The sequence below is a fragment of the Macrobrachium rosenbergii genome, chromosome 11 (genome assembly GCF_040412425.1).
Source record: "Macrobrachium rosenbergii isolate ZJJX-2024 chromosome 11, ASM4041242v1, whole genome shotgun sequence".
NCBI classification, from domain to species: Eukaryota; Metazoa; Arthropoda; class Malacostraca; order Decapoda; family Palaemonidae; genus Macrobrachium; species Macrobrachium rosenbergii.
This window is the reverse complement of record NC_089751.1, coordinates 49,375,617-49,390,316: the sequence shown is the minus strand read 5'-3', so window position 1 is coordinate 49,390,316 and position 14,700 is coordinate 49,375,617. Positions and strand designations below refer to the sequence as shown.

General features: G+C 37.5%; 1 protein-coding gene across 4 annotated transcripts in view; it reads left to right on the top strand.

Annotated features, from left to right (window-relative positions):
• The window catches only part of LOC136843436 (neuronal calcium sensor 2), a 988,260-nt gene that overhangs the window by 626,819 nt on the left and 346,741 nt on the right, over positions 1-14,700 (top strand). The window lies entirely within an intron of this gene.

Here is a 14,700-nt window from a genome sequence, read left to right as displayed (position 1 = left end):
CACGTGCAAAACGCAACATAAATGACGAATGTAGGAAAATGTTGAAATCATCCGGATGTCTCTTGCTTTTCGCACAAAAGAGCGGCGGTAATGTCAATAGGCTTTGTGCTTTCGTGGATTCCAATTTTACAGAGAAAGAACATTTGAATTTCGCGAGTAATTCTGTTTTGTTTCAATTAATTATGGCTGTGCAAATTCAGGTATTTTCCAGCAGGTTTATTTTATTTTATTTTTTTTTTTTTTTACACTTTATAAAAAAATCTTTGTTCTTGACATAAAAACTGACTCGCTTCAAATCTCTACATTTCCAGTGCTTGGCTTTTATAGACTACTTAATAAGATGCTAAAAGTGTACTTAATAAAATTGTTAATGTCTTTTTGACATGTGTTGCTGTCTATTAAAATAAATTTTGGTTTTTTTTGTTCTTCTCTTTTTATTCATTATTCACTTGTTATTCTCTTTAGGCTTGTTCTAAGCGAATGCATGCGCATTTAAATGAGGTTATACTTATGCCTCGTCTGATTTCCATATTCCTTTACAATTCAGGGATTTAAGAGATTTTGTCGTTTACAATTTCCAGAGTTCTTCGATATATGCTCGTCAGTGAATCTCCATTCCGGGACTCGAGGTTTATTTTGGGGCAGGTTGAACCCCCTGCTATGTTAAGTGCCTTGCTGAAACGTGCAAGCATCCATAGCAGTTTGGTGCGAGACACAGTGGATCATGAAGCCAGTAAATGAAGCCAGTGTTACACCCGCTGCATCTCCCATTCCCTTCTATTACTTCTTTCTGGTGAACACCATATTCTTTGGAAGCTTGAATGCCAAGTCAGTGGCCCCTGTTCGGTTCCCCTTTTCAATTGAAAATGAGAACCGTACAAGTTCCCGAAAGCTATCTATACTGAGTTATCTGTAAATATATGTACATATATATATAGCTGTGGATTTGCTTCTCCATTTTAAGACTCATGCTACTATGAGTATTTTTTAATAATAAAAATAATAATAATAACTAAACCAAGTCCATTAAGCCTGGCTTGTTCACCCTCCACGTCGTTTCCTCACCTGTTAAATGGTTCCTTCAGTGTCTGCTCCCGAAGGATTATTAGGAGTCCTTGGCGAGGAGTAGTTGATTAGAGTTATTGATGAGGGCCACCGGTCGATTCAATTGCTCTTAAAACTGAAAAGTTGCCATCAAACTTTTCCACTCAAGTCTACGTTGATTAACATTTGCCTCGGGATAATAAATCTGTTCGTGAAGGCTCTTGAGTTTGCAGTTGCGTTTTTAAAGTACGAGATGGCAGTCAGTTTTGCGTTATTTTTTACATTGTTTCTCGTAACGAATATTAATTCATTATCGGTTGCCATGTTTTTGTTCTGCAGTTCTGCAATGTTACATGAGGCGTGTTCAGGGCCATTACTCAGTTTCATGTTTGCGTGCAATCACGCCATTCAGGCCCTATTACGTGCACGTGAAATTTTTGCTGAGAGAGAGAGAGAGAGAGAGAGAGAGAGAGAGAGAGAGAGAGAGAGAGAGAAGGTATCAACAAATCATCTTTATGTTTTCATGTCTTTTGGCAGTGAGCTAATGATGTTTATGATGTTTACAACAGATGTTTACATCACTCGCAGTAGGGACACTCCGTTAAAAGAAACTGCTGAATTTCTCTCTCTCTCTCTCTCTCTCTCTCTCTCTCTCTCTCTCTCTCTCTCTCTCTCTCTCTCTGGGTTGGTTATCTATCTGTTATTCAATACCATACTCTCTCTCTCTCTCTCTCTCTCTATCTCTCTTTCTCTCTCTTTCTCTGGGTTGGTTATCTATCTGTTATACAACACCATTCTCTCTCTCTCTCTCTCTCTCTCTCTCTCTCTCTGGGTTGGTTATCTGTCTTTTATACAATACCATTTTCTCTCTCTCTGGGTTGGTTATCTGTCTGTTATACAAAACCATTCTCTCTCTCTCTCTCTCTCTCTCTCTCTCTCTGGGTTGGTTATCTATCTGTTATACAACACTATTCATTCTCTCTCTCTCTCTCTCTCTCTCTCTCTCTCTCTCTCTCTCTCTCTCTCTTGCATTTGATTGTAAAACTTATGGCAGATTACGCAAGTAACGGAGGCCGCCTAGTTGGTTCCTTGTGAAATTCCGTTCTCTGGCCTTCTTCATCCAGTTAGTCTTCAGGTAACGGCGCATGCGTGATTTGGCTCCTTGAATGTTGCTGCTTTTAGTAAGGATTTTATTTAACATGGCCGTGATATTTACTATGCGGTAACTGGCGCTGTTTTGTAGCTTCGTTGAGTGCGTGAATATTTTTACAAAATGGCTTGATTAGCAAGGTAGTGAATACGATGTATGGGCCTATATCTATCTATATATATATATATATATATATATATATATATATATATATATATATATATATATATATATATATATATATATATATATATATATATATATATATATATATATATATATATATATATATATATATAAAACAAAATCACACTTTCAAAAGACTCGAGTGCTGCCTTTCGACTGTCGTCCTTTACCTAGCAGCTAAGTAAAGGATGACAGTCGAAAGGCCTCGCTGTACTCCAGTGTTTCTCTTTCCTTCGTGGATTTTGTCTTTATTTATATATTCATCACGTTCCATAGTTTCGTGATTCCGTATACATATATGTGTGTGTGTTTATATAATTTATATTATATATATAAATATTGTTTGTGTGTGTAAACGTACCATAACTTCGATGATTCAATCAATTACGAATGACTTCCATTGACTTGTTTAACTTTTCCATACTTGTGAAAAAGTTTTACATTTTTTTTTTAACTCATTCTGGGTTTTTCATGCAGGTCATCTTGATAGGAGGAGACTGGCCGGCACTTATCCGCCATCTCCCGATGTCATGCTCCGTTAGGATCAATTTAAACTTTATAAAGGAAAAAAGTTTTTTCTGGTCTTTTTGCTTAAAGAATGATTAATTAGGTCAGTTCTCTCTCTCTCTCTCTCTCTCTCTCTCTCTCTCTCTCTCTCTCTCTCTCTCTCTCTCTCTCTCTTTTAATATCTGCGCCGAGAAGTGCGCGTTTAGCTCTTGTCTTGTTCAGCTTAATTGAATGTGGTTGAAAAAGGGTTAAGTTTTATTGGTATGTGGTTGAAAAAGGGTTAAGTTTTATTTGAATGTGGTTGAAAAAGGGTTAAGTTTTATTTGAATGTGGTTGAAAAAGAGTTAAGTTTTATTTGAATGTGGTCGAAAAAGGGTTAAGTTTTATTGGAGTGTGGTTGAAAAAGGGTTAAGTTTTATTTAAATGTGGTTGAAAAAGAGTTAAGTTTTATTTGAATGTGGTTGAAAAAGGGTTAAATTTTATTGGAGTGTGGTTGAAAAAGGGTTAAGTTTTATTTAAATGTGGTTGAAGAACGGTTAAGCTTTATTGGAGTGTGGTTGAAAAATGGTTAAGTTTTATTTGAATGTGGTTGAAAAAGTTCTTAAGTTTTATTGGGATGTGATTGAAAAGGGTTAAATTTTATTTGAATGTGATTGAAAAAGGGTTGTTTTATTTAATGTGGTTGAAAGAGGGTTATATAAGTTTTATTTGAATGTGGTTTAGAAAAGGTTATGTTATTTTTTGAATGTGGTTGAAAAAAGATGACGTTTCGTTTGAATATGGTTGAGAATGTGTTGAAGTTATATTTGAATGTGGTTAAAAAAGGGTTAAGTTTTATTTCGGTAGAAACTTTTTCAAGCAAGAGATAGTATTCAGTTTGCTTAAATGTGTAATATTAACCCAATTTGAATGTCTGCTACTTGGCTCATTTGTTATTGAACCCAAGAGGATGCCCCATTTACCAGAGAACGAGAAGTTGCCTGTCCGTCCGCACTTTTTTCTGTCCGCACTTTTTCTGTCCGGCCTCAGATCTTAAAGACTATTGAGGCTAGAAGGCTGCAAATTGGTATGTGGATCATCCACCCTCCAGTCATCAAACATACCAAATTGCAGCCATCTAGCCTCAGTAGTTTTTATTTTATTTTTAAGGTTAAAGTTAGTCATAATCATGCTTTTGGCAACGTAACAACACAGGTCACCACGGTCGGCTGAGAGTTTTAAGGGCCGCGGCTCTTACAGCATTATATCGAGACCACCGAAGGATAGATCTATTTTCGGTGGCTGTACAGAAAACTCGATTGCGCCAAAGAAACTTCGCCGCATGTTTTACTTGTTTCATATATAATACAGTATATTTTTCTGCTGTTGGCATTGAGTTTTAAAACCACCCCACCATATTTCTAACCTCGTAATTTTGGAACCTCTCGCAGCGTTGGGGGAGGGAGAGAGATCCTTTCCTTTTAATACGTGTGTGTGAATGCGTCTTTACAGGTGAGAAAATCCTGATCTCAAAATTCAGCACACTCCTGTTGAATAGAACTCGTTAGAACGTGTTCTCAGGCATCGATTGGCAGCAGACAGCTTCTCCCCCCCCCTCTCTCTCTCTCTCTCTCTCTCTCTCTCTCTCTCTCTCTCTCTCTCTCTCTCTCTCTCTCTCTCCTAAGTCGGTCATTTTGTAGTAGCCCTCGCATTAGTTCCATTCGAAAAGACTGACGGCAGCTGGTGTCTGTAGCAGTATCGACTCGGGTGTTTCCAGACTCTGAATACAACTTGCCGCCCCTAGTCAGTGCCCATTTCCGTGGCGTCGATTCTCTCTCTCTCTCTCTCTCTCTCTCTCTCTCTCTCTCTCTCTCTGTCTCTCTGCTGTCAAGCCACCAGCCACCATATCTTTCTCCCTCACCTCTCCATGTATGTATGTGTGGGCGAAATTCATGATCCAGTTTCCGTGCAGCACTCTACATACATTTACGTGCACTCTCTCTCTCTCTCTCTCTCTCTCTCTCTCTCTCTCTCTCTCTCTCTCTCTCTCTCTAATTCTCGGAAAGGAATTGGCAAGTTTCTCTCTCTCTCTCTCTCTCTCTCTCTCTCTCTCTCTCTCTCTCTCTCTCTGTGTGTGTGTGTGTGTGTGTGTGTGTAATTCTTGGAAAGGAATTGGTAACTCTCTCTCTCTCTCTCTCTCTCTCTCTCTCTCTCTCTCTCTCTCTGTGTGTGTACTTCTTGGAAGGAAATTGGTAACTCTCTCTCTCTCTCTCTCTCTCTCTCTCTCTCTCTCTCTCTCTCTCTCTCTCTCTCTCTCTCTCTCTCTGTACTTCTTGGAAAGGAATTGGTAACTTTCTCTCTCTCTCTCTCTCTCTCTCTCTCTCTCTCTCTCTCTCTCTCTCTCTCTCTCTCTCTCTCTCTCTTCCCTAATTCTTGTCACCCCCCGCAAAAAAAAAGAAACCCAGAAGCGCCAACAAGACCGAAGTTTCCTTGTTTGCTTATGGAAATGGCATTTAGGAAATTAGTTAACACCAAGCCCCTAAAACCTCAGGCCAGTTCCACCCAGTTTCCTCCCCTCTTTATTTTCTTTGTTTCCTCCTTTTATTTGCTCTCCCCCATTTACTATTCCAACTTAAACAATGGCGTTTGCTCCGGGATTCCACCTTCCTCTGAGCTGGGTGGGGCTTTTGTTGGGAAATCCTAATATCTTTCTTGATATTTCTGGTAATAATAATCGTATGAGCTCTCTCTCTATCTCTCTCTCTCTCTCTCTCTCTCTCTCTCTCTCTCTCTCTCTCTATGATATATTATTTATATAATATTTATATATATATATATATATATATATATATATATATATATATATATATATATATATATATATATATACATACATGTGACAGCAAGTGTCATGGAATCCCTATAGCAAAACCAGTTAATTTAGAAACTTCAAGTAATAACAGAAGAGGGATGACGTTCGGTGAAGCGGAAAGGGTGAATGCCTGCAAATGGCAGACTTGATACAAAATGAAATAATTCGGAGGCTCAGGTTTGATAGAAACTTGTCCTAACTGCGGGGAAGTGATGGAAACAGATGGAAGCAGAGCCGAAGTAGCATCGTGAAACGGAACGCTCCCTTCTGATTGAGCCGTCCGGGAGAGATGAACTTTTGCTTCGACTACAAGGGGGTTGAGAGAGAGAGAGAGAGAGAGAGAGAGAGAGAGAGAGAGAGAGAGAGAGAGAGAGAGAGAGGGGTTGTTTTGAAGGGCATCTACTACGAGGGAGAAGAGAGAGAGAGAGATAGAGAGTATTTCGAAGGGTTTCTACTCCTACTACTACTACGAGACCTTACCTTACAGACCTTACAATTCGTTCGGGTTGCCCCAGGTCCCTCAGTGTGAGGCACCTTTGATGTCTACCAGAGAGTTGCTAACGCATCTTCCGGTATATTTTGCATCTTCCAGTCTTGATGGTCTGGGATGCATCTTAGATATTTGTCGAGCTTATTCTTAAACACATCTACGCTCACCCTGTTATGTTCCTCAGATGAGCTGGTAGCGCATTGAATAGACGCTGCATTATCGATGCTGGTGCGTGGTGGATTAATGTCCTGTGTGCTTTCCTTAATTTTCCTGGTATAGTTTTTTGGCACTATTAATCTACCTCTGCTTGCTCTTTTTGATAATTTTAGTTCCATGATGTTTTCGGTAATTCCTTCATCTGTTTCCATGCTTGAATTACCATGTATCGTTCTCTTCTCCTTTCAAGACTATATAAATTTAAGAATTGTAGTCTTTCCCAGTAGTCAAGGTCCTTAACTTCTTCTATTCTAGCTGTAAATGACCTTTGTACACTTTATTTGTGCAATATCCTTTTGGTAGTGTGGGTAGAGATATTATATTGCAATATTCAAGTGGAGACGTAGATAAAGATAATCATGTGTTCAGCTTTTCTAGTTTTGAAGTGCCGGAACAACATTCCCATTTTTGCTTTGCATTTTGCCAATAGAATTGCTATTTGATCATTGCATAACATATTCCTATTCAACATCACACCAAGGTCTTTAACTGCTTCCTTGTTTGTGATTGTCTCATTATTAGGTCCTTTATATGCATATAGCATTCCTACTTTATCACCATAGTTCATTGATTCAAATTTATCAGAGTTAAATACCATCCTATTTATCTCTGCCCATTTATATATTTTGTTTAGGTCTCTTTGTAGCGAGTTCCTATCTTCATCACAAGCAATTTCTCTACTTATTCTTGTGTCATCTGCGAAACTTCTTACTACTGAGTCCTTAACATTACTGTCTATGTCTGCAATCATAATCACAAACAGCAATGCAGCTAACACCGTACCCTGTGGTACACCGGATATTACCGTAGCTTCATCCGATTTCTCATCGTTTGCAATCACTATCTGTTTTCTATTTTGCAAAAATTCTTTATCCATCTTCCTAAGAGAGAGAGAGAGAGAGAGAGAGAGTATTTCGAAGGGTTTCTACTACGAGAGAGAGAGAGAGAGAGAGAGAGAGAGAGAGAGAGAGAGAGAGAGAGTTGTTTTGGAGGGCGTCTACTACGAGGGAGAAGAGAGAGAGAGATAGAGAGTATTTCTGAAGGGTTTCTACTACGAGAGAGAGAGAGAGAGAGAGAGAGAGAGAGAGAGAGAGTTGTTTTGGAGGGCGTCTACTACGAGGGAGAAGAGAGAGAGAGATAGAGAGTATTTCGAAGGGTTTCTACTACAAGAGAGAGAGAGAGAGAGAGAGAGAGAGAGAGAGAGAGAGAGAGAGAGAGAGAGACTTTCCCAATTTCTAAATGCAGAATTCACTTTTTTCTTTCGCATGAATCTGTTATCTCGCAAGCCATTTTATCAGCTAAAAGAAGGACCAGTTTTTATTTTCGACCGGTATTCCATAGCGTTATTTTGGAATTACTTTTACAAACTTTTTTTTTTGTCTATTTTCTTACCAGCATTCCATAGCGTCGTTTTGGAATTAATTTTACAAACTTTGTTTTTTTTGTCTATTTATTTTTACCAGCCTCTGCAACCTCTTCTTAATGTGGCTGCCATTAAGAGCGAAATCAGGAAAGGAAATGTTAATCTACACGTGTAGAAAAAGTAAGAGCAAAAATAATAGAGTAAATTGCTTTCGCAGGATTGACTGTAGATGTAGATGTAGATACCTATGTAGATGCAGTAGATGTAAGAAAGAATGTTGGGAGCTCTTTTTGTTTGTTTGATTTATTAGAAGTAATCTTGTGTGAATTAGATGATATCAAAATTTTGAAACGCTTGGTCAAATGGTTATTATTATTATTATTATTATTATTATTATTATTATTATTATTATTATTATTATTATTATTATTATTATTATTCAGAAGATAATAGTAAAGATAACAAGAAAGAGTAGTATAAATGTGGGTGGAATCGATAGAAATTTGCTAAGAATCTTAAAATGAAGTGAAGTAGATTAGTCAGATCTATTATACGTTACGTGTAAATCGATTGTAATAGATCCTGGTTCGTATATGCAAATTCTCTTTAGCTGCTTCGGTAAGGATTCATTGGGGGATGATATTGAGAAAGGGGAACATCCATATATGTATATATATATATATGTATATATATATATATATATATATATATATATATATATATAATATATGTATATGTATATATATATACATATATACATATATACATACATACATACATACATACATACATACATACATACATACATACATACATACATACATACATACAAACAACACATTTCTCTTAAAAGTCCCACGAAAGAAAGAGGGAAATTTGAGTAAGCCACTACATTTCGGCTAATAAACATGGGCCCTCCTCTCGATGGAGACGAGGCCCGGTCTGTATTGGCCGAAATATAGTGACTTACTCAAATTTCGTACTTCCTTTTATGGTCCTTTTTAAAAGAAATGTGTATTTTTATGTATGTATGTATGTATGTATGTATGTATGTATGTATGTATGTATGTATGTATATAGGCTACATGTATGTATGAATATATATTCATGTATATAATACAAAAATATATACATTTATATAAATTATATTACATATAAATATATAAATGTATATATATCTATATATATATATATATATATATATATATATATATATATATATATATTAATTCCATGAAAAGATATCTTACCAAATGTTAGTTCTAACACTCAATCTATTCACTTTTTTTTTATGACTGTTCTGAGAAAACGACGCACCCCAAATCTTGCAGCACTTTATGCTGTGTGTAGTGATCATTTGTTTGCAGGCATTTTTCTCTTAAATGCAACTGTGATTTCCTTTATTTTTACGCCCAAATGTCCTTTTGCACCATTTTAATGATGCTATTGGGGTAGGGCTTTGTTTCCCATTGTGTATTGTGAAACTGATGCAGTGGTTGTGTGTGTGTGTTTGTGTTAGAGAGAGAGAGAGAGAGAGAGAGTACCAATGCTGGCAGTCCAAATCTCCTTATTATATTTTTCCCCTTATCGTTGACATATATATATATATATATATATATATATATATATATATATATATATATATATATATATATATATATATATATATATATATATGCAATGTTTGTGTATTACAAATCACGGTGATGTGATAAAATTCATTCATATATATGTATATATATAATTAAGTAATTTTTTTTACATTTCCATCTGGCCAATAGTTACGTTGATTCAATCGCATGCTTTTTCAGTAAAAAAGAATGTTATGAGAGAGAGAGAGAGAGAGAGAGAGAGAGAGAGAGAGAGAGAGAGAGAGAGAGAGAGAGAGAGGTGCAGCAATCCTCTTAGGTGACTTTTACCAGAGGCGTTTTCCGAGTGGGTACCACAGCGTGGCACCTGAGGCGAAATCTATTGCCGGCAGCGTGTGGTGGTAATGGCCTGTATGCGGTGAAATTGCCATAGGAGGGGTTTTTTTTTTTCCTGTTATTTTTTGCCTTAACTGGTGAGGGTTAGAGTTCGTAATTAAGACTCCATTCCGGTAATGTGTGAATTAGGGTAACAAAGCTGCTCGGATTTTATTCTTTCGTTTGTTGGTTGCAGGGAAATGTTTTAGTTTCTGCTACCTGTCGGGTGTATTTGTAGCCTCTGTTTGTCGGTGATGTCCCTAGAGAATATATTGTGATTTCTATCACTAGCCCTAATGAGTTTTGAAGCCACGCCTCCTTTGATACCTGTCAGTGGTGGGTATGTAGTCGCAAACGGTTGTGTATGTCCATCAAGACTGCCTCTGTCGTATATATATTGTGATTTATCAAAATGTGTATCAGGCCTTCGTCAATGGCTTGGAAATAAAGTCGAAACCGGTCAGTACCTGGTTTGTACTTTTTCAAACTCTGATAATTAGGAGTAGCTGCATATTTAGTACAGGACTCGGTAGGTAAACCATATGCATTGCAATGTTGATGTACCGTTGTGGTGCACTGCTTAGATGTGTGTTTGTGTGTGGGTTTTTTTATTTTTGTAAGATGGGGCCGGCCATACTATGCTGAAGTTTCTGATTTACATAAACGTTAACAGTGGCTACGCTACTACTGAGTGTTTACATTATATCTTATAAAGCAGTGTTAAATCCCTCCTTCTGGAGATTTCGGCTAATTTAGGATTTAGCAAATTAAGAACTATAGCGTTATCAGGCAAAACCTATTAGCAGGTACACTTAGCTAACGAACAACGTTCATGTTACGTAAGGGAAATCTCTCTCTCTCTCTCTCTCTCTCTCTCTCTCTCTCTCTCTCTCTCTCTCTCTCTCTCTCTCCCTTTGTGTGTGTATGTGTTTGTGTGTAAAGTTTTCCTTAAGTATCCTGGGACTGTTGAAGCGACTCTCTTTTGCTATTCTAATCTCTGCCGGTCGATCTCGTAAGCTGGATTACCAATCTAAAAATCACTTCATTTTCCCCCAGTGCTTCTTCACCCCTGGGTGGTTTTAAGAGGGGGTCCTCCTCCTCCTCCCCCCTCCTCCTCCTCCTCCTCCTCCTCCTCCTCCTCCTCCTCCTCCCACTTTCCTATCCTTTACTTTCCTTCGCCGTCAAGACTTTTCTTCTCAAAGGGATCAGGTAGGAAATCACTCCCCCCCTTCTCTCTCCCTCTCCCCCATGTTTTACCAACCCCAACCCCCTCCCTCTTGCGCTTTCAGAGTCAGGACCTTTTTCCGGGTCTTAATATGTCCTCTGGGACTTTTATGAGGAACTTGGGAAAATGAGAAAAATGTAAAAACCGACTATTTGTATGCACGAGGCGTGTCTCGGTGGTGGACAACTTTGTACATCACACGACATTGTCATTGCAAGAGTACGTTAAGACCATCAGCAGTTTGGATGGTAAACTTTATGTGTGTGTGTGTGTGTGTGTGTAGAGAGAGAGAGAGAGAGAGAGAGAGAGAGAGAGAGAGAGAGAGATTGCAGAGGTTATTTCAATAAGTCCCTGAGACCGATCTTTTTAAGACCATCAGCAGTTTGGATGGTAAACTTTGTGTGTGTGTGTGTGTGTGTGTGTGTGTAACAGAGAGAGAGAGAGAGAGAGAGAGAGAGAGAGAGATTGCAGAGGTTATTTCAATAAGTCCCTGAGACCGATATTTTTAAGACCATCAGCATTTTGATGTGTTGATGTGTATGAGAGAGAGAGAGAGAGAGAGAGAGAGAGAGAGAGAGAGAGAGAGAGAGAGAGAGAGAGAGAGAAAGCAGAGGTTATTTCAGTAACTCCCATCAGCAATTTGAATAGTACACTTTGTATGAGAGAGAGAGAGAGAGAGAAGTTAAGTATACCTAGAGAGAGAGAGAGAGAGAGAGAGAAAGAGAGAGAGAGAGAGCAGCGGTTATTTCAATAACTCCCTGAGACTGGTCTTGGCAGCAACAGTGAAGATTATTTAAGATATTTCACAAATTCCAATCATGAGTTTGTATAAATTTTTTGTCATCTGCAGAGAAGATAATTTTGTATTTGCTACTCCGCTTGTATTAAGCATAAATTATTATTTTGATGTTTGTGATTATAACGCTGCTGTAACCAAAGAAAACTATTGTGCCGGCTTTGTCTGTCCGTCCGCACTTTTTCTGTCCGCCCTCAGATCTTAAAAACTACTGAGGCTAGAGGGCTGCAAATCAATATGTTGATCATCCACTCTCCAATCATCAAACAGACCAAATTGCAGCTCTTTAGCCTCCTCAGTAGTTTTTATTTTATTTAAGGTTGAAGTTGACCATAATCGTGCTTCTGGCAACGATATTGGATAGGACACCACTGGGCCGCGGTTAAAGTTTCATGGATTGCTGTTCATACAGCATTATACCGAGACCACCGAAAGATAGATCGGTTTTCGTTGGCCTTGATTGTACGCTGTAGCGGCTATACAGAGAACTCGATTGCGCCGAAGAACCTTCGGCGCATTTTTTGCTTGTTTGTCAGTTGGTCCACGCTTATCTTGTTTACCATCTCTCTATAATAGCTTCGTTTTGTCGCCGTAGAATTCTGCCTCCCTGGAATTGTCGTCTCTTCAACGACAAGAAAACTTTTTGTTTGACGCGGGTCTGTTACCTTGACGATTGTCGGCCATAAAATCCGGAATCGGTTTCTTCTGGAGAAACGACTCCATAAATTAACCGTTTCGGACGCCGTGCCAAAAATTCGGGAGAATGGTGCGAGGACGCAGTGGTAGTACCCCTCTGGGCGTTTCAAAGGGGTCCCAAGAAGGAAACGGTATTCGATAATCCCAGTGTTATTGAAATTCATTTTACTCAGTTTTTTGGGAATTATTAAGCCTTGGTTTAACTTGGTGTATCTCCAGTTGCCTTCTGTTAATTCTTTCAGATGAACACCATATTCTTTGGAAACTTTCAAATGAACACCATATTCTTTGGAAGCTTTCAAAAGAATACCATATTCTTTGGAAATTCTCAAATGAAAACCATATTCTTTGAAAGCTTGAATTTCAAGTCAGTGGCCCCTGTGGACTTGTTCCATATGAATAGAGTTATCTCCTGAATGATAATAATAATAATAATAATAATAATAATAATAATAAATAATAATAATAACAAAACTTTGATGTGAATACTCAATTTATCGTGGTATTTTGAGTCACCGATTTTATAGCCCAAGAAGAATGATCAACTCTTAGTTGTTTTCCTGTTTATTGCTCCTCTCGTTGCTGTTGTTGTTATTGTTGTTGTTGTTGTGGTCGTTGTTTGCCGTGGATTTGAATTAAGATGGTCTTGTTCCCTCCTGACTCATTGCTCCTAGCAAACAGATGTTCGTTGTTGTCAGCTGCGGGGATCCCTGTCAGAACTGTCCTGAAGTTTGGGACCTTACAAGTTGTGTTAGAGAGGTTTGTGTTTGGAACTAACTCGAATTGAAATTATATATATATATATATATATATATATATATATATATATATATATATATATATATATATATATATATATATATGTATATATAGGATCGTCCTCTCTCTCTCTCTCTCTCTCTCTCTCTCTCTCTCTCTCTCTCTCTCTCTCTCTCTCTCATATTATGAATATTAGTATTATCGTTGAAACAAAAAAGAAATCCACAGTTATTCGATTATGCAAATATGTTTAAGAACTGAAAATGCAAAGCCCTCGAGATTTTGTAAGTACAATGACAGTATTGTGGATTTGTTTTCAGCATTTTAAGACTCGTGCTACTATGAGTGTTTTGTTTTGAATATTGTTATTAAGCATTATAACCACCACTAATCACTCCGTGGTCTTAGGACTTAACTTCTCTGGCTTGATAAGGCTGTTCTTATAAATATACTGTATGATTTATTATATATTACGTTTAAAATCACCTCTTAAATTTTTGACGGTTGAATGAATCGAAAGTCTTCAAGATTATGACAACATTTTTTAAAAAACAATTTGATTACGACAGAAATAACAATTTTAAATAATGGAATTACGAAAACAAAAAAATAATGGAATTACAACATTAAAAAAATAATGGAATTACGAAAGCGTTTTTGAAAGAATTACGAAAACTTTGTTGAAAAAATGATGGAATTACGAAAACATTTTTGAAAAAAGAAATAGAACTACGAAAATATTTTTAAAAACAATGGAATTACGAAAACATAAAAAAAAATGGAATTACAAAAACATTTCTGAAAAAATAATGGAATTACGAAAACATTGTGAAAAAGAATGGCATTACGTAAACATTTGTGAAAAAATAATGGAATTACGAAAAGTACTTTTGAAAAAAATAATGGAATCACGAAAACATTTTTGAAAAAAAATAATAGAATTATCTGGGGAAATTTAAACCACATGAAGGAATTTTAGTAATGGACAATGAACACCACTGAAAGACACCACTTGAACATACGGTATGAAGTCGATTTGGAGCTACAACTGAGCACCAGCAGCTTGAAGGGAAGTGGAAATCGATCGTGCAACTGAAAAATAAATGCAGGTGTCCATTACCCAGGCAGAGGATTGGCCCTCCCACTTCATTTAGGCTTTCACGTGAAATAGCGTCTGTTGGTGGCCTTGTTGCTCGCTCGCCAGTTCGAGGAAATTCTTTTAAATATTTTCACGGAATGCTGCGAAAAAGAATAGTATTATTAAAGAATTTATTCTCAGGCAGACTTCTTCATCTAAATTCAGGCCGGGCTACGAAATTTCAGCGCTCAACAGTGCCGCAAAGTTTGTGCATCACAGTCGGCTTATCCGGACAGCTCCCTTCATGGCCAGCTAATGAAATGCATGCAAATGAAATTCAGAATCCTTTATATATTCAAAAGCTGATGTGCTTAA